We start from the raw sequence: 20,294 nt of genomic DNA on the forward strand, positions 1-20,294 counted from the left end.
CTGAAAATTGCCTGTTTGTTGCACCTGTTCACCACAGGCTGCCGAACTTGTGCAAATACCACTTTTACATCTATCTGCTAAAATGTGCTACATGTTAGGGGATCCTTTCTCCCAGCCAAGTGCCTGTCCAGACTATTGGGCAAAAGTGTGCCTCAGAAAGTCACTCACACAGTTTCTCACCACGTGCATTCTACCAGCTGGCTGTTCCGTTCCCTCCTCTTCTGTTCACTCCTGTGAAGTCTCTATTTTCTCCTGAAAACTGTAAAAACCTTCCTGAAAACAGGAAGTGTACAGCAGGCTTATTGTTCAAAGTTTAAGAGGTTTACATTATTTTAAAGGTGAAAAATTCCTTTATTAAGTATTAAAAAATACTTTCCATAACCAACCATCCTTGTTAGAAAGAAACAGGTCTAGAGAAATGAACCATCCAGGGGCACCTGTGTACACAGGTCCACAAATATCTCTTAGCCAACTTTATCGATCCAGTAACATTTTAAAGCAAATGTAAACTTTTCAAGAGAAAAAGAAAAAACATTTTTCTTAACAAAAATATATATATAGTGGCACAAGAATTACTTTATTCTTTTTGATTCACATTTATCAAGAAAAAGCAAGAATAAATTTTTCTCCTATTGGAAAATGAGGTAAAATTGAATTAAAAGAGGGTGAAACATGGGAAACTTGTAGACCAGGAGTAAGTCCAAGTGAGCAGAGCTCTAGAACAGAGACTGGAGACCGGGGGAAGGACCAAAGGCAGATTTCATCCACTCATGGCTTCTCATTCCATGACATTTATTGAGTGTTTATGCTGCACCCGATACTGGGCTTTGTACCGGCATAAAAAGAGGACTATGGCACAACTCATCACTCAGTGAAGGGACACTGGACAATTTATACATAAACCGAGGTGAGGAAGTTTATACTCTGCTATATAACAAGAATACTTAAGAGTGTGATTATTAAATTGGTACTCTGTAAAAAAAAATATGGGGATTTAAAGATGGAGTGTTTGTTTAGTTTTACCTGAGTCAGGAAAATCTTCTTAGAGGAGGGACTACTGAATACTGAAAAATAGCTAGGTGTTCACCACTATGTGGCTGGAAGATGGGGAACATAATCCAAAGCAGTTTCTTTTTTTAAACCTTTTCCTTGAACTTCAGAGACCATGGATACAGACATTAAAGCCCTAGGGACTAAATTACAGGAGACAGTAGTAATAATAATAAATAATAATAATCCAAGAGTATATAAGCAGAGACTATACAGAAAAAGGTAGATCTCTTGCTTAATACTGACAATGTATGAGCATTTTGTGAAGAAAACTAAAGGCACTATGAAATCCATCACTAATATAATTATAGAAAAGAGCTTTCAACTGTCAATCATGGTTACAATCACATAAATGCATTTACTAAATTCACTTAAAAATATTGATAAATAATTGAAGTAGGGAAGGTATGTTACCCTGGTAGGAAGAAAAAATATTTAGCAATGATGTTGTATATATGCTGAATAGATGTATCATGTAATTATGATGCATTATTGTTAGTAATTACATCTTAGAACACATGCACATATGAATGGAGATTTTTACTGTGTTGGAAATGGGAAGTAAACACTACAAAATACCAACATTTATTGTTAAAACCTTTATAATGCCATCACTTGATAGGTTTTTGATAGGATTTCCCTATTCCCTATTCCCCCATTTCCCTTCCCTTCTTAAAGATATGCTAAAACGCAGCCTTCCAGAATGAATTCCTAATACACTAATGACAGAATCAGTCTGCAAAAATATTCCAATAACTAGAGCAATGAGCTAAACTTAAGGTGATGAGATTGAACAGTGAAAACTTTATACAAAAACAAAATTCAAAGGCAGACAAAAGACCTTATTTAAAACAGTTTACTACAAAATGATCTGGGCATGAAAAGTGACTACCAATCCAAAGCACATGTTTCCTAGGACAGGGTGGGGGCGGGGAAAAAGAAAAAGCATTAGCTGCATTAATGGAAGAAGCCTCATTTACACCTCAAATATTTCCAATCCTTCCAGGTCAGATCACATCTAGACTATGGCATTCATTTAAGGACCAAGTGGCAAAATGAGAGCCTATCCATTGGTGAGCACACTGGAGGATGCAACATCTTAAACTCATATCACACGAGCAAAAGCTTAAAAAAATCAACAATTCTTAATTAGTCCCCTCCAAAAAATGACTTAGAGTTATACCTATTTTCACGATCTTTCAACAGATAACTTGAGAATAGGTCAGGCTGTTCCATATTTACCCAGGACGAGAAGAGAAACTCAAGACAGACAGATCTACCCAGGATTAGAGTGGAACTGGATTAATTAGCATAGAAAAAATGCGGAGTAAATGCTATATTTCTATCACTGGAAAATAAAATGAAAAAGTCATTAAACCACATAGCACCAATTCAAAATTTAAGATATATATCACTGAGTGTGGGTGAAGTGTAAGTTTATTAAATCTCATTAAAAGTGTAAGCAGAATTACTATTTTGGGGTAATTTTATTCTATTAAAAGGAACTCAACCCTGTTTAATGGCTTAAATATTTCCAATTGTTTGCCATTTGTATAATATAATTACACAGGACTCTTTTATAGCCACTCCAACAGTCCTGCAAGATGCCTCTCACTAGCAGAACATTAACCTGGTGGTTTCTTTCACAACACCAAATAAAGTTGAGCATAAGAAAATTCCATTTATTTATTAAAAATATATCTATTAATGTGTTATCTTATTCAGACTGTCCTTATTGCAATTACCCTCAAATAATGACACTTCAGTGCTTCATTAACTCCCAAACACAATGACATTCTAGTAATAAAAAACAATGGAGCCTCCACTTTTCTGAAATGTACCTTATATTCAGAATCCTATGATGAACCTAATTTTTATTTTTCTTTTCATATTTTATAATCGATTCAATACATGTAACATGTCCTAAAGCCAGTAAAGTATCATGTTATAAGGCCAACTGTGATATACCCTGTCTTACATAGTCCATGTGCCTTGTCATGTGATTATGTGACACCATGGGAAAAGCCAGGGACAGGGCATGGAAGTCACCTATTTTTAAACCTTGTTTATGGATTTCTCATCATTATTTCCATGTTCACTGAACTCAATTTCCCATATCCTGAAATGCTCCAAGACTAGAACTTGCATTATGACTTCTGTTCCTACTGGACCTGACCAGAAAAATCCCTCAGATGTTTCCACATTTACAGCCAACTGGAACATTCTAAGATGGCCTTTCTTCATATTCCCAGGGATTTGTGCCAGAAATATGATCCTCAAGACAAAATGCAATACAAACATGGCTTCAAGGATCATTAAAAGACTAGAGCAATTCTGGTGTTAAACTGCAACTCTTTTATTAAGAATATGCTTTCATTACCTTTCAGTGGTCTTTCTTGACCAGTATAATCCTGTCATCCTTCTATTCTCAATTGCCTTCTCCAGTTCCTCTATGTGTTGTCCCGTCTTTGATGAGCTTACAAAATAATATTCACACAATCAATTTTCTTATCTGTAAAATGGGAATAGTGGTTTGACCTTACAGGGTTGTTGGAACAATTAAATGAGACTGTAAGATAAAGAGTTAGGCCAAGGCCTTCCTCATGATAAGAACTTAATAAACAGTCACCAAGGAGACAAGCCAAGAACAAACCAACCCCTTCCATTTAAGGATTACCACAATGTATTGGCTATTTACCACAGTGAATTTGGTCTTGCCTTCTCCAGGGGTGGAAACTCATTAACAACAGATGGCTTATTCATCACTGTGGGCTTAATGTCAAGCACAACCCGCTGATTAGTATACAGTACATTCTCAAGAATTAATCAAGTTACTGAATTTAAGAGAGACACGTAAGGGGCTCCTGGGTGGCTCAGTCAGTTGAGCATCTGACTTTGGCTCAGGTCATGATCTCATGGTCTGTGAGTTCGAGCCCCACATCGGACTCTGTGCTGACAGCTCAGAGCCTGGAGCCTGCTTCAGATTCTGTGTCTCCCTCTCTCTCTGCCCCTCCCCCGCTCATGCTCTGTCTCTCTTTCTCTGTGTCAAAAATAAATAAACATTTAAAAAAATTATTTTAAATAAATAAATAAATAAATAAATAAAATAAAAAGACGTTCATTTCTTTTTCCAGTTAGGATCTTGTCATCGGGTGCCCATCAATGCATCTCCAAAAGCATATTTATTCCATAAAAATTTGAAAAGTGCTAAACTCTCCACACTGTTAACAATTACCTTTTGCATAGGTTACTTTCCTCATGAAAACGAGTCTGGGATTAGCACAGCATGTAGTACATCATTTCTATCATCTGCCCTCTGTTTCTTCAACTATAAAATAGTGATAACAAAGACCTGCCCTCTTACTGCAGGTTGATGCGCTGAAAGAAGAATGTGAATTGAGGTTTATGCATGAAATGGTTTTACATGGGCCTTCCTAATAAAGGATAAACTCTCTGTGAGCTTATTCACTCGATCAATGACTGAGGGCCTACTTTAGGCCAGGCACTGTATGGGGTTCTAAAGAAATACAGGTGTGTAAGATACAGTTTGTGTTCTTAAACTCATGATTTAAGGAGAGAGACACACAGAACAACAATTAAAAAATTAACAATTAAAAAATATATGTAATATGATTAATGAGTGATAAGAATCCTTAAGGGCTGGAAATGTGTCTTATTCAAATATGCACTTCCACGGGCTTGAAATGAACTAAGTGTTCACTGAATGGTCTTGTGCTGAAGCATGACTGAAGAGATGCAGGCAGTAATGGAAAGGAAAGAAGGCAAAGAAAAATGATGAAGGACTTAAGGTCAAAATTCTGAATACGCACTGTAGAAACATGTTAGACAGAGAAGGAGAAATATATACTAAGCTTGAATTATTTATGTTTAAGCAATGATTAAAACTGGACTAATAATCCATAAATGGGGGACCCTTATCAGAAAATTACTTTAGGATTTTACTTGTAATTCTTTTTTTCCCCTTTCATTTTATGCCAGGCAGATTGTGACGCCAGGCATAGTAAATCAGAGAAGTATTGTCTAAGTAATCAAATTATTTTAAGTTAACAGTGAAAGTTTAAATATGACCACTAACTAAGGAGTGAATTGGTTTTATCTAAAAGTACCTCCCAATCCCACAGTACTTTACAAAATGCCATCACATGTATCCTCGCACTTTGGCCTTAACAAAACACAGTGAATTACAAAATTGTTCAATCACTCGCTCAGCAAACATTTCCTGAGTGCCTGTGACATGCCAGACAGGGGCCCAAGGTTGGGGATGGAGTCACGAATGGAAGCCGACATGACTGACTCACATGTGAAGCGAAAGGACAAGGTATGATGCCCGGTCATACATATGTGGCTGGCCCAGATGTAGTCCCAGGCTAGCACTTTTGAGGTCCCAAAGCCACATTTGCCTAAACATACCAATGTCAAGAGGACATTAACTATGGGCAGAAAATGCAAACTTTTAGAACCTTTCTAAAAAATGTATGACAAAAAAGATGCATTGGGAAGCAACATTTTTTTTAATTTTTATTTTAGCAACTACTAAAATATGAAATGGGGGGTAGCAATATGTCAGAATTCTACCGAATAAAACAGGGAGGCGGATGATAGACTTAAGACTTTAAGGATGTCCTGTAAAGCCATCAAGACAGTATTAGATTTTCCTGTATTTTATAACAGATGAGAAAGAAACTTAAATTAGCACAATTTGCTAATAAAATGATAAATAAAAATGATAATACAATTACTTTGTTATCATCTACAGTTACACACCTAGGACAATCAAAAGAATTACCTAAATGTGATACTTAAAAACAAAGTTACCTCCTCTCAAAGAAGGTATTCTAAGTTCAGACTGATGTTAAGTTATTGAAAAACTTCTAGGTATCTTTTGTGCTCATTATGACCTTTGCAAATATTTATCTTATTTCCCTGTGAGTTGATCTGTGAGAATATGAACCTTATGAGAACCTGTAACACCCCTTTTGCAATAAATGCTCAAAAAATATATGCTATTTGATATTCCTTCAGCAGAATATGATGATGAAGTTCATTCCGAGCTGCATATTGTAGGAAAGGCTCTGGAACCAGACTGTTTGGGTTCAAATACTGACTTTGGCAAGGACTAGGTCTAGAACCTTAGAAAAGTTTTCACATCTTTGGACTTCACTTTCCTTACCTATGAAGTAGTCCTTAGTAACTTACCTATACCTCACAGAGTTGTTATAGGAACTAAACAGGATCATACACAGGAAATATTTAGAAGAGGGCCTCATCATAATCACTCAATATGCCCTATTATCACTGCCATCATAATCATCGACTTTGAAAGGGTAGTAAGAAACTATCAGGCTATTACAACTATCAGGCTAGTAACCCATCGGGCTATTATAAGCTCTTTCCCCAAAGTACATTAAAATCCTGAGAAAGTTTCCAAAAGGTTTAGTCCCAAAGATCATCTTTTGTTTTACAATATACTAAGATTTGTGACCAGAAACCGTAAGTCACTAATTTTAAAGAAATTCATGTTAGTTTTAAACTTCAATTAACTTCATTAATCCTTCACAATAACTGCCACACACAACCTGTTTTATATGTTTATCATCAGTGGTAGAACTTTAGATTACTTTCTTGCCTCTCCTACCATGGACCAATTCTATACCAGGTGATATGAAACCTGTTGTAAATTATCCTTCGTTCTGAAAGGGTAAATATATCAGGAATTCTAGGCCTCACTTTAAGTTAAATAAAAATAAATTTTTTTATGTCTTGATTAATTCTGTTGGGAAAATACATGGAATAAGTAATCAGATAATTGTCTACTCCAATTTTTAACAGGATGGCTGGAATGATTTTTGGCATTTTACACTAAAAATAAAAAGAAACATCTACAATAGGATACATAATAGTTCACAAGTAAATCAATGGTTGGTCTAATAACTGACTTTTTTGGCATTAGTGCTATCAACACTAGAAGGCTTCTTCTCTATCGTAAAGTGTGCTTTTGAAAAATATACTCAAACTTACAATATGTAAAAATAGTGTCACAGACAACCCAACTATGCCAAACCAAGAAAACCAACCCTAACATTAAAATCAAACAATGAAAAAGGAGACAGATCAAATTGGGGAATGGAGTATCTCAAATAAAATAAGCTGAAAAGTTTTAAATAAACCATAAATGTTGGCAAAAGCAATTACTATTAAGATAGAGTGAAGGGAAGTGTGCCTGGGTAGTTGAGTTGGTTAAATAACCAACTTCAGCTCAGGTCATGATCTTATAATTCTGTTCATGGGTTCAAGCCCTGAATTGGGCTCTATGCTGACAGCTCAGAGCCTGGAGCTTGGTTTGGATTCTGTGTTTCCCTCTCTCTCTCTCTGCTCTCCCCCATTCATGCTCTGCCTCTCTCTCTCTCTCTCTCTCTCTCTCTCTCTCTCTCAAAACCAAACATTAAAAAATCTTTTAAATTTTTTTAAAAATTAAAATAAAAGATGGAGTGAAGGGAACATGTCCAAAAGTTAACCCACAAAATCCTCACACCTTTGATACTAAGATAGGTAAAAGTAAATGTAATTTAGGTATTATGATTCAAGAATTTTTAAGGGCAAAAACAGGAAAATATTAATAAAGCGCTGAAGTAAATTCTTGTACACATAACAAAACAATTTTGAAATTTACGAGAAATATTTTCTTCCAGGAAACATGAAATCAGAGCCTTGTTCAAATTATAAAGAACATTTCATACCAGACGCACTTAATAATTTCTTCTCCTAGAAATTATCCAATTAGTGGTTAAGGGAAACAAAGCAGATGTACATATACTCTATATTTAGACTTAGAGAAGACTCTGAGGACGCATTTTTTTTTAATAAAATTACTTTAAATGGTTATATGATAGGGGTGAGAAACAGTCCTATAAATTGAATATTGGCAGCGCTCACAAAGTCACACTACAAAACTGCTGATCTCTTCAAAGAAATGTCTGGGGAAAGCTAAAGATATCAAACTATATGGAATGTCTTCAGGATAATGTTCTTTAAGAAAATAAACACCTTTTTATAGTGCCCAATGATCCCTATCAGGAACAGAACATTGAATCCTTTTATGCATATGGAGACAAAATTATTCATTCTCTTCTGTAATTTAGTAATACAGGTTCAAGTTTAAAAAGGCGTAGCCATGGGAATAAAGTTTCAATAATACAAGAGCAGTAAGTTCTAGAGATCTGCCCTGTGGTTAACAATATTGTATTGTACACTTAAAAATCTGTTAGAGTGTTGATCTTACGTTAAGTGTTCCGACTACAATAAAATTTTTAAAAAAGTATCTACTCATGAATGGAAAAACTGATAGACTGCAATGTAAAATCTATGAAATACATAGTCCCATAAAATCAAAAAGATTATAAAGAAACTGAAAACAGAACCTGTAAATAATTTATTAGATATTATCTCTATCTGTAAATTGGGAGGGAATAAATAAGGATTCTAACTTCATAAAACTTTGTCCTTTTGAGTTTATATAAATTATAAGTATTATATATAAACTAACATGCAAATTATTTCACAGAAGAATAAACTCACAGTATGGAAAAAAACTACAGACCAGAGTTGAATGGTAATTAAATCACTGAAAATTAGTTGTTATAACCAGTCTCAGAAAGACCTTAAGAATAAAATAATGTATGGAGCACCTGGGTGGCTCAGTCAGATAAGCATCTGACTTTGGCTCAGGTCATGATCTCACATTTTGTGAGTTTGAGCCCCATATCGGGTTCTGTGCTGACAGCTCAAAGCCTGGAGCCTGCTTTGGATTCTGTATCTCCCTCTCTCTTTCTGCCCATTTGCCACTCATGCTCTGTTTCTCTCTCTCTTAAAAATAAATAAACACTAAAATAAGTTTTAAGAATAAAATAATGTATAACCTACCTAGGAAATGCATCAGAATAGCATAGAATCCTTTTAATGTAAAATACTTATAAAAGTTTCTTTTTTACTCTTGTTTACTGAAATTCTGTACTAAAGGTACATTTATTTCATTTCTAGTACCATCTAAATTAGAAAATATGGGAATGCAAGGTACTAGAATCATAGTAAAATTCTCCATACATGTAGAGAGTGACAGATTCCATGACATCTTTACTAAAGGGGAAGTATGTCTGAAGCTCCTTTCAACAGTCCATAGAGAATTATTTCATTCATTCACTCATAATTTTGAGACATAAAATTTAAAGTCTCAATCCTTTTAACGAATTCTACATGTTACCAGAAGCATTCTCAATATTAACCATCAACAACTGTGGGGAAATAGGTTCTACTTACATAAATGGGTTAGGAAAAAATGCTTAGGGTGCAAAGCTGCCACCAAGGGGTGAAAATGCCCAAGATGAGCTAGTGAGATATTGTACTGGGATCATGAGTAACCTGTTATAACACCTGCAGGAAATTACTTTCCATCTGGCGCCAATGTACATTGATCACAAACTCCACTTGTCCCCCAGACCCTTTGCTTCTTACACACACAAGTTAATGATTACTGTCTGATTTTTTTCTTCATGTTCACATGTGTAAGATCTTGTTTTCCTCATGTTCACCTCGTGGGTAATATCTTGTGAGCTCAAAAAATACAGAAACGAAACCCCTGTTTGGGGCTCTCGTATCCTCCCAGACACTAGCCTCTCTCATATTCAATTCTGCATCCACTCTCTTGCTGGACAAGAGAGAACTCGAGACTCATAGTCTGTCACAAACATCACAGATTAGTCTGTCCTGACAAGAAATACAGTTCTAGATTTCTCCTTCAAAGGGACAAAGTTTGGAGATTAATTTTCTTTATCTGCTTTTCTCTGGCACTCAAATCAGATTTGAACTCCTCTGAGCCTCTATGAAAACATGCACACTGTCTTAAAAGAAAAGCAAAAATAAACCAAGACAATCATGTGATTCAAACATACTTTCTTTTCAGAAAAACACAATCCAGTTAACCCTACTCATTCTCTTGCAAAATAGGGAAACACTATTAAACATGACCAAGGGCTCTGGGTCATATTTTGTATGTATGACAGAAAAAGATCAACCTGATAAAAAAAATCAGTCTTTAACAATACACTAGAAAATGAAAACTGTTATTTTCTAATAACTAAAAAGCCTCAAGAAAACTTACTAAAGACTCATATCCTAATGAATTATTTACTATTTCAGGATTTCCTAGAGGTTCAATTTTGATACTAAAAAGCATAAATAAATACTTTCTTATACAGTACTCCTGTAAGCTGGAAATGTTGTAAAGGTAGCTTTTCCTATGTTTTACTATTCATAATAAAAAATAGCTCATACAAATGAAATTTTCATTGCACTTTGAGGAGTGGAAACTGGCTGCTAAACTTGGAGCCCAAATACAGGGGGCATTTCAAAGATACTTCAGTGAGTTGAAATTTGAAGGACATTGTAGACTACATTATAAAAGACAAGGATTGTTGGCATGCGTGGATGGCTTAGTCGGTTAAGCATCTGACTCTTGATTTCGGCTGGGGTTAGGATCTCACGGTTCCTGAGTTTGAGCCCCTCATCAGGCCCCGTGCTGACAGCAGAGCCTGCTTGGGATTTTCTCTCTTTGCCCCTCCCCAACTCACACATTTTCTCTCTCTCTCTCTATCCCTCAAAATAAATACACTTAAAAAAAATAAAAAATAAAAGAACAAGAATTGATAACTAAAATTACAGCTTTTACAGAAACGTCTATTTCACAAATTCATCAGTTGTTCAGGAAAGCAAATAAAATGGTATCAAAGCTTATCCTCATAAAAGCACAGAATCTGTCAGATATGAACTACTCTGGCTCAGTGAAATAAGTCAGACTGAGAAAGATACTGTACGATTCCACTCTTATGTGGAATCTAAAGAAACAAAACAAGTAAATCAACAAATATAAAGCAGAAACAGGCCAGCAAACCCTGAGAACAAACTACCTGTCCCCAGAGGGGAGGGGAGTAGGCAACAAGGGTGGAGGACATGGGGAGAAGCAGTGTTCCAGTCAGATGGCAGCTGCACCTGTGGTGAGCTGGTGGCATGTTCAAACTCATCATGTCACCATGCTGTGCACCTGAAACTAACATAATACCATGTGTCAACTGTATTCAAAATAATTAAAGAAAAAAAACAGCACAGTGCCACCTGTCAAATGGTCAGCTGGTGTTACTGACAGACAAAAAGAAAAACATAGGTACTGCTCTTATTCCATAAAATAGCATTTTAAAAACAATGTGCTATTATTTACCTCTGAAGATTTTGGGATTCCCTCTCTGAATCTTTGATAAAATATTTCTAAGAGGTTATCATTTAATATATTTTTGAATTCCCAAGTATCACGTAGCTGACTATCTTGAAAGGCAGCTCACTCCATTTCAAATGTATCTAATGATTGGAAACTTCCTCTGAATCCTAAAACCAAAGCCGAAGTCAGATGCTTAACTGACTGAGCCACCCAGGCGCCCCATGATCTACATTTTTTACAAAGTATAAATTATTTCATAATTAAAAAAAACTTAATAAAAAGATTCCAGGAACAGATTGAAAAAATATGATTAAAAATCTTCAGTAGCCAAAAAATATGTAGCTTTATTTGTTAGAAAGAAAGAAAGAAAGAAAGAAAGAAATTAAACTAGATGCCCCAATGTTGTTTATAGCAGCATTATCAACAATGGTCAAACTATGGAGAGAGCCCAACTGTCCATCAACTGATGAATGCATAAAGAAGATATGGTGTGCATATATATATATATATATATACACACACACACACACAAGCGCGCGCGCGCACACACACACACACACACACACAATGGAATAATACTCAGCCCTAAAAAAGAATGAAATATTGCCATTCACAACAACATGAATGAAGCCAGAGTGTATTATGGTAGTGAAATAAGTCAGTCAGAGAGAGAACAAATACCACATGATTTCACTCATATGTGGAATTTAAGAAATAAAAAAAAGTGAGCATTCGGGGGAAAAAAGAGAGACAAACCAAAAACATACTCTTAACTACAGAGAACAAACTGATGTTTACCACAGGGGAATTGGGTGGGGGGAGGGGTAAAATAGGTGATGGGGATGAAGGAAGGCACTTGTGATGAGCATCCGGTGATGCATGGAAATGTTGAATCACTATATTGTACACTTAAAGATAATATTATACAGTATGTTAAATGGAATTTAAATTAAAACTTTAAAAAGAAATAGAGTATATAATACACTGGAATATATGTTTTTTTCCTAATTAATTAAAAAAAAATACATAGTTACAAATAATATATGTAATGATTATCCTATACATAATAATCACAATTATTACATATAACTAGGTTTATAACATGTAAACTACACCACAAAAGGTGGTGGGTGAGAAGGAATGGAACTGTGTAAGAAGAGATCTACCAACACCAGGGCAGTATTAATTTGAAAGAGCTTATAACAAGCTAAATTATGCATTGTAATCTCTAGAGCATCCACTAATAAAATAACTTTAAAATATATTTGTAAAATCAATAAGGAATTAAAGTATCATGCTAAAAATATTCATTTAACGCAAAAGAATTCTTGAAAGAGGAACATGGGAACAAAGAAACATGAGACACATAGAAAACAAAACCATAGATGTAATTCCAAACAAGTCAACAATTACATTAAACGTGAATACACTACAATCCAGTCAAAATGCAGAGATTATTCAGGGTGTATAAAAAAGTGAAATCCAACTTTATCTGTAAGAAACACCCTTCAGATTCAAAGGCAAACACAGGTTGAAAGTGAAAAGATTAAAAAAAAAAAAAAGATATACCATGCAAACAGTATCTATTTATGAAACATTCAAAAACAAATATTAACTAAAGGAGTAGGGAGGGAGAAATACAGGGAGGGAGATAGACAAAGAAAGACAAATTAAAAAGAAAGAAGGGTAACTATCCTAACTCTCAGACTACATGACCTCCTATGTAAAAAATCCTAAATACCCCTCTCCCCCCCCAAAATAGCATTTTTCCTAATCTGTAATAGTAAACTATTCTAATATGAGTTTAGTAAGACCATAGGACTCAAGATCAATATACAAAAATGATTTGTATTTCTATACAAAAATACCATTTAAAAACATTGTCTTTGTTGTATCAAGAAACAAACAAAATGTTGACAAAAGTTAAAGCAGATCTAAATTAACTGAGAGAGATAACTTCATGGAATGGAAGACTCAGTATTTTAAGACAGCTCTTCTTTCTAAATAAACCTACAGATTCGGTAAAATCCCTATCAAAATACTAGAAGCTATTTTGGAAATTGACAAGGGTATCCTAAACTTTATGTGGAAATACAAAGGACCAAGAATAGCCAACACAACTTTGAAAAGGAGCACACTTGGAAGACTTAAAATACCTAATTGCAAAACTTATTTTGATCCAGTAATCAAGACACTGTGTTATCACCATAAAGTATCTTTAAAAAAATGAAAAAGAACAGAAAGGCAAGAAAAAATGGACAGTCAATTGATTTTTGACAAAGCTGCAAAGGCAATTCAATGGTGAAAAGATCGTTTTCTCAAAAACTGAGCGGAGACAACTGGAAATCTACCTGCAAAAAAATAAAAAACAAAAACAAAAACTTGGGCCCACGTGGCATACACAAAATACACCTCAAAATGAATCACAAATTAAGATTTAAAACCATAAAACATCTAGAAGAAAACAAAGGAGAAAATCTGTGGCCTTCAGTTATATAAAGATTTGTGAGATACCATACCAAAAGCAAGCTTCCTAAAAGAAAATAATGATACTATCACAGTATCTTTGTGCTTCAAAAGACAGTAATTTTGAAGTCAGTATCTAGAATGTATATATATTTTTTTAATTCAGTAGGAAGACAAACAACACCGATATGGGCAAAACATTGGATTAGACATTTAACCAAAGAAATTATACCAATGGTTAATAAGCACAAGAGAAGATGCTTAACATCACCAGTCATCGGGGAAATGTGAACTAAAACCCAAGATACTACTTTACATATACTAGGATGGTCATGATCAAAAAGAATGCCAATACCTAGTGTTGGTGAGAACGTGAAGAAGCGTGAAGCCTCATATGTTGGTCAAATGTGAGAGAGCATAGCCTCTTTGTTCAACAGCACAGCAATTCTTTAAAAAGTGAAACATATACTTAGTATATGACATGGCAATTCCTCTGCTAGGAATCCACCAAGGAGAACTGGAAATATATCCAACACAATCACTTATATGCAGATGTTCATTGCAACATTATTCACGACAGCCAAAGTCTGAAAACAGACTTTGTTTCCAGTGTCTATCAACTAGTAAACGGAAAAAAAACAAAACAAAACAAGAACCACAGTATATATGTGCAATGGAACACTGAACTAAAAATGAACAAATTACTCATACACGCAACAACATGGATAAACCTCAAAAACATTATGCCGACCAAAAAAGACTACATATTTGTATGATTACGTTTTTAAGAAAGGTCCAGAAACGACAAATCTATATAGATGTATGTAGGCCAGTGGTTGCCTGGGATCAGGAGTAGGAGCAAAGATTGACCACAAATGGGCACAGGAAACTTTGTGTGGGGCGGGGGGGGGGGGGGACTAAGGCGGTAAAGAGTTCTAAAACTCTACTGTTGTGATAGTTGCACACACACTAACTAAAAATTACTATGCTGTATACTTATGAAAAATGTTAATATGAATTAAGAGCATCTTTAAAACTGAGGAGGTGGGCAATGAATTCCAAACAGCTCTTCAGCTTTTAATTTAACTGAGACTGAAAGCTACCAGCTAAAACAAAAGGATCAGTTAAAGAAAGCTTCTGAACAATTTGTAACTCAAAGGGCCAATTCCCCCTCCCCTCCAAGAAGGTACCATTCTAGCAGTCAATGGTATCTCATCTATGGTAGGAGACACCTTTCGTTAGTTCAGGTGCAATCTTTCCTGCTAACAAAAATAAAAACGTGGTAAATGGGCACTTGAGGCATGGAGGTCACTATAATGAATATATGATTCACCAAGTAACAAATACCTTGTCCTCTCTACAGAATACAGTAACTGGACGGTAGCATGGCACTATGCAGACATTTTAACATTATAGGCATTTAAAGATTGAAAGACCCGGAATGAGCCTCAGCAATACTGGTGTCAGAATCCGAATTTGTCCAAAACACTTTAAAAGGCAGTTTATGGTCAGGAAGCAGTTCCAGAGAAAAGACAAACAAACAAACAAACAAAAACAAAAAAAAACCCCACAAAAATTAGACATCTCATTTATAACTACAAGAGCAAAGCAAACTCCAGATAGTTGTGACTTGAGTTATGACTATGTTCTATAATGCTAATTTACAGAGAAAGCCCTAATGGCATTTTGTCCATCACTAAAATTATCGTTCAATATTTGAAATTCTCTAGCAGAATGTTTCAGTCTGAAGAGAGAAAAAAAACTCACATTTTCCCACACTAAACTGAACTGAAGTTGAAGTCAAATGATATACTCTTGACAGCCAGGTGAAATTTGTCTTTCAACGGTGTCATTATGGCATAGTAAGATTAATAAATATATTTTCAACTTTTCAATCATCGTGTCAGGAGAAAATGGGCACATGTCTAGAAAAAATAAAGGAGTCTGGAAGCTGATCTGACCACAGAAAATCAGAGGTTAATTCCATATTCTTTTAAAATTATTTCCTAGCATTTGTTTTGTGGCTTCTAATTAATAAGAAGCCTGGGGTGGTGGGGGGGGGGGGAGAATAAGACAGACCTGGGGATATTTCTAGGGATTGAAAAAGAAATGTGTTATTATTGTTCATGCTTTTCCTGAGTTCCAACTCTGAGAACACAAGTGAAAATGAGTTAACAATGCCATTGCTCTGTTGTGGGGATGATGTATTTCAAAACCTGGACTCCTTCCACAATATTATTAAAGTTCTTTGAAGCGTTGCTGCTAAGAAAAAAAATATCAAAAGAACTCATGTTATTTATTGTTTCTCAAATCCACTGCTATTTCAGGTTGTGCCTAAGCTAACCAGTTGGTTTTATCTTGGAAGCCATTGGCACAGCAGAGCACTATCACATGTGTATATAAGAGATAATAGTAGACCCAGGTAGTAAAAACTTGATTCCAAACTTCAGTGACTCTGAAAAGGAGACTCAGGATTTTAAAACGAGAGTCTATAAAGAAAAGAGCAGATCCCCAAGTCATATTTTAGGGAGATGTTATACCAGCAGGTTTCATATTTCTTTAAAATTATTAAACCTACTGATGTCCAGTACCTTCTTTTCTAAAGCCATAAATGAGGAGAAGAATGGATAGGAAGAAGGTTACAAGTGTGAAGAACAAAAGTAATAATCATGGCTTACACTGAAGCTGAAGATAGAAAAATTTTACATGGATTGTCATTTAATCCTTACAAAAAAGTGTTTGAGGTAGGCAGCCTAAGCTGTCAGAGAATTACTTTAAGTCGGTCCTGATAAGAGGATGACTCTTCATGGTTGAAAAGTCAGATTCCCCTCTGCTTCTCTTTGAAATTGCCTGAATTCATTGAATCAAAGGGATGATAGCAACTTTCATGACCCATGGACTTCCTATAAATTTACACATGTTAAAGATGACTTAATAAGGAGTATAAATACTAATTACTCATCTGGGTTTCTTAATTTCCAGATGAATTAACCTGAGGCTCAGATTACAGGGATTTACTAAAATCACGGGTCTGAGACGCCTCTCGCCCAGGCTACTTCCACTTTCCCACACACTATTACCTTATAATGTGGAGAAGGAAGCCATGGGCCATTCGTCAAGTTTCTAACAGCCCTCTTTACACACATGGCCCCTTTCATACAAAGAAGCTTTGGAATCTGTGTCAATACATTAGATTCACAGCACTGGATGTAATGCCCCAAGCTGCACATTGTACTACAAGAAATTTCCTCTAAAAATCACCACAATGCCTCCAAAGACTGATGTGAAAAACTTCCAAATTCTCCAAATAGTTAGATTTGAATGACCTAAAGATGCATGCACAAATTAAAAGAGATTCATAATTCACCATTAATTCCCAATACTGAATCTGTTCTTTTTTTAAATAATGAACTAATTCATTCATATTTAATGCCTGACATCTGATAAAGAAACGTGATGACAAGAAGGTGAGCTTTAAGGAAAGATAAAAACACAGAAATGCCACATGGGCAGAGAAGAAAAGAGAGAGAGGAGACTATGTAAGGCATAGGTGATCACTTAGAAGATGCAGAATGAGCCAAATAGAGGGACTCCAAGTTGGATCAATCCACCTGGAAGAGTCCCTCCTGACCTCTAAAGTCTGCTGAATTGAAGCCTGCCACTGATGACTGCATATGATGTCTCTCGGTGAAATTCCCCCTTCTGGTCTCCATAACTCATTACTGCACAATCACGATGCAAGTTCTCTGGAACTAGGATGATGGCTTTCTGATCCATTAGTATTTACCAAACTGCTCACAAGCATGTTCTCCCTCTAATCACATGGTTAACCAGTGACTGATAACACAAAATGACAAAGATCCTGTTTAGCAGAAGCATTACAATTCATTCCGCAAATGATTTACTGTCATTCAGCTACACAATCAGCTCTTGGTTTTCGTTTCTTGGGTATCTCGTGTTTTATTTTGTTTTTTTTTTTGGATGGCAGGTATTAAGTGCACAGCCAAAACAGTTAAATTATCATGAAAGCCTTCACCGTTGGACCAAGGAATATCCTAAATTATTCTTGGGGTGCCTGGGTGGCTCAGTCGGTTGAGCATCTGATTTCGGCTCAGGTCATGATCTCACGGCTTGTGAGTTAAAGCCCCACATCACGCTCTGTGCTGACAGCTCAGAGCCTGGGGCCTGCTTTGGATTCTGTGTCTCCCTCTCTCACTCTGCCCCTACCTGGCTCATGGTCTCTCTCTCAAGGATATATAAAACATTAAAAAACAATTTTAATAAGTAAAAAAGAAATGAAACTAGCACTTTCTTATCAAAGCCCCATAAAAAATTAGAAACTTTAGACAACATGGAGTTATTCATTGATAAGAACAGCTATTATGGGGAAAATAATGAATAATAAGGTCAAATTTATCAAGAGAATCCTAATTTTTAACCTTGGTTTTCTTTCCTCTTTCCATGTGTTAAGAAAATACAAACTTGGGATTTGGAAACATAGTAATTCAAAAATGCTATTCCATGGGGCGCCTGGGTGGCGCAGTCGGTTGAGCGTCCGACTTCAGCCAGGTCACGATCCCGTGGTCCGTGAGTTTGAGCCCCGCGTCGGGCTCTGGGCTGATGGCTCAGAGCCTGGAGCCTGTTTCCGATTCTGTGTCTCCCTCTCTCTTTGCCCCTCCCCCGTTCATGCTCTGTCTCTCTCTGTCCCAAAAAATAAATAAACGTTGAAAAAAAAATAAAAAAAAATGCTATTCCTCTGGTTAAGACTCCATGACATCATGTTACTGACCACAGTTCCAACTGGGGCCAAGGAGAACTTCCCAAATGACCCCTTCTGGCAAACCCAGGTGAATAAGCAAAAATATAAGCCTAAGGATGAGAGGATTGCTGTCCTATTCTAAGAAAAAATCCTGCCCTATTCCTTTATTTTTAAGCTGTCACCATGTTTAAGGTACAATGGCATCTTCTCAATGAGCGCATTTTCCTGTTACTGGAATTGGCAGGGGGCCTTGACCTGTGAGTCGTCATTTCATTATGTCTATTCCTCACCATGGTACGCAAATGAAATAAATACAAGCCAGATGAAATAGAGGGGGGAAATCTGTACCAATAACTATAAATTGAATTAATTTTTCTCAAATCTACAAAATATATGAAGCAATTAACATTGGTAATAACATATTCTACTGCAGGCACATTTTCCAAAATATTAACTTCAATTTTAAAGGCCAACACTGCTCACACCCTTCTAGCCAAACACTTCACTTCTGTAAAACAGAACTGACAGTTTTAATATTCTCTAAATTAAAAGGACAGAATAATTTCAAATTTAAATCACCTACAAATACGGACAAAAACATACACTAAACAACTTCATTCTTTTGCAACAAGCTTCAAGAAGGGGTAGCAATCACTGAACATATAAATACATATAATATATATGTGAAAAATATTATTTAAAACACCATGTGTAATCAAACAGAAATAATAACAATTCATTCAGACTAAAATATCCAAGCATGCCAAGTTGGAATTTTCAAGTTTATCCTTAGAAGCTTTCGAATCACTGAATCTAAATGATGAAAACAGCGCTTGTATGAGTTTCCTAAATCATGGGATCCAGTTATCCTGAATAAATGGGCATCGTTCCCTATGTCCCAAGTGTTTTGCTTAAAATGTTTCCATTGAATTTCAAAATTATAAAAAGCAGTTCTAAAACGAATGCTACAGAAAATCCTCAAAAATGTCTTCGGCTCTGCTTTCAGGGGGCTAGTCTCTCATTTATTTAATCATGGCAAGCATGTCAGAATACGTGAGTACTCATTCACTGAGTTTTTAATTGTCTCTACAACTCATCTTTCCTTTAGCCCACAGGAGCCTGTTCATTTCCAAAAGTCAACAGCTTTCCCTAAAATGCTTGTGAACAAGATGAATCACCTAGAAGAAGTTCACTTTTTTTAAAGATTTTTTTAACATTTTATTTATTTTTGAGAGAGAGAGAGAGAGAGACAGAGCATGAGCAGGGGAGGGCAAAGAGTGAGGGGGGACACAGAATCTGAAGCAGGCTCAGACTCTGAGCTGTCAGCACAGAGCCCAATGCAGGTCTTGAACCCACGGACTGCGAGATCATGACCTGAGCTGAAGTCAGATGCTTAACTGACTGAGCCACCCAGGCGCCCCATACTTTCCTTGTCACAAAATACCAAAAAGCTCTACTGGAAGTTGATACACACAAAGGTCCACTGCAGAAGAATATCATTTATATCATTTATTTTTGTGTTTAAAACAATAATGACTAACTTTTCTTCACACTTCTATTTTAATGTTGACTTCCTCTAAAAAAAAAAAAAAAAAAAGCTTTACCCGAGGGCACATATTTGTGTCAACTATTTAAGATTCTTCTTGTATCTTTTCATTTCTTAATAACCCAGATTTCCCAAACAGGGATTCCAAGAAATTAATAACAATTCCTAGTGTTGATGCTGTTCTCCAA

At 35.7% G+C, this 20,294-nt stretch overlaps 1 protein-coding gene across 1 annotated transcript in view; it reads right to left on the minus strand.

Annotated features, from left to right (window-relative positions):
- The window catches only part of GUCY1A2 (guanylate cyclase 1 soluble subunit alpha 2), a 195,969-nt gene that overhangs the window by 124,961 nt on the left and 50,714 nt on the right, over positions 1–20,294 (minus strand). The window lies entirely within an intron of this gene.

Source organism: Herpailurus yagouaroundi, unplaced genomic scaffold, assembly GCF_014898765.1.
Source record: "Herpailurus yagouaroundi ecotype Mexico unplaced genomic scaffold, PumYag 161, whole genome shotgun sequence".
Lineage (NCBI taxonomy): Eukaryota > Metazoa > Chordata > Mammalia > Carnivora > Felidae > Herpailurus > Herpailurus yagouaroundi.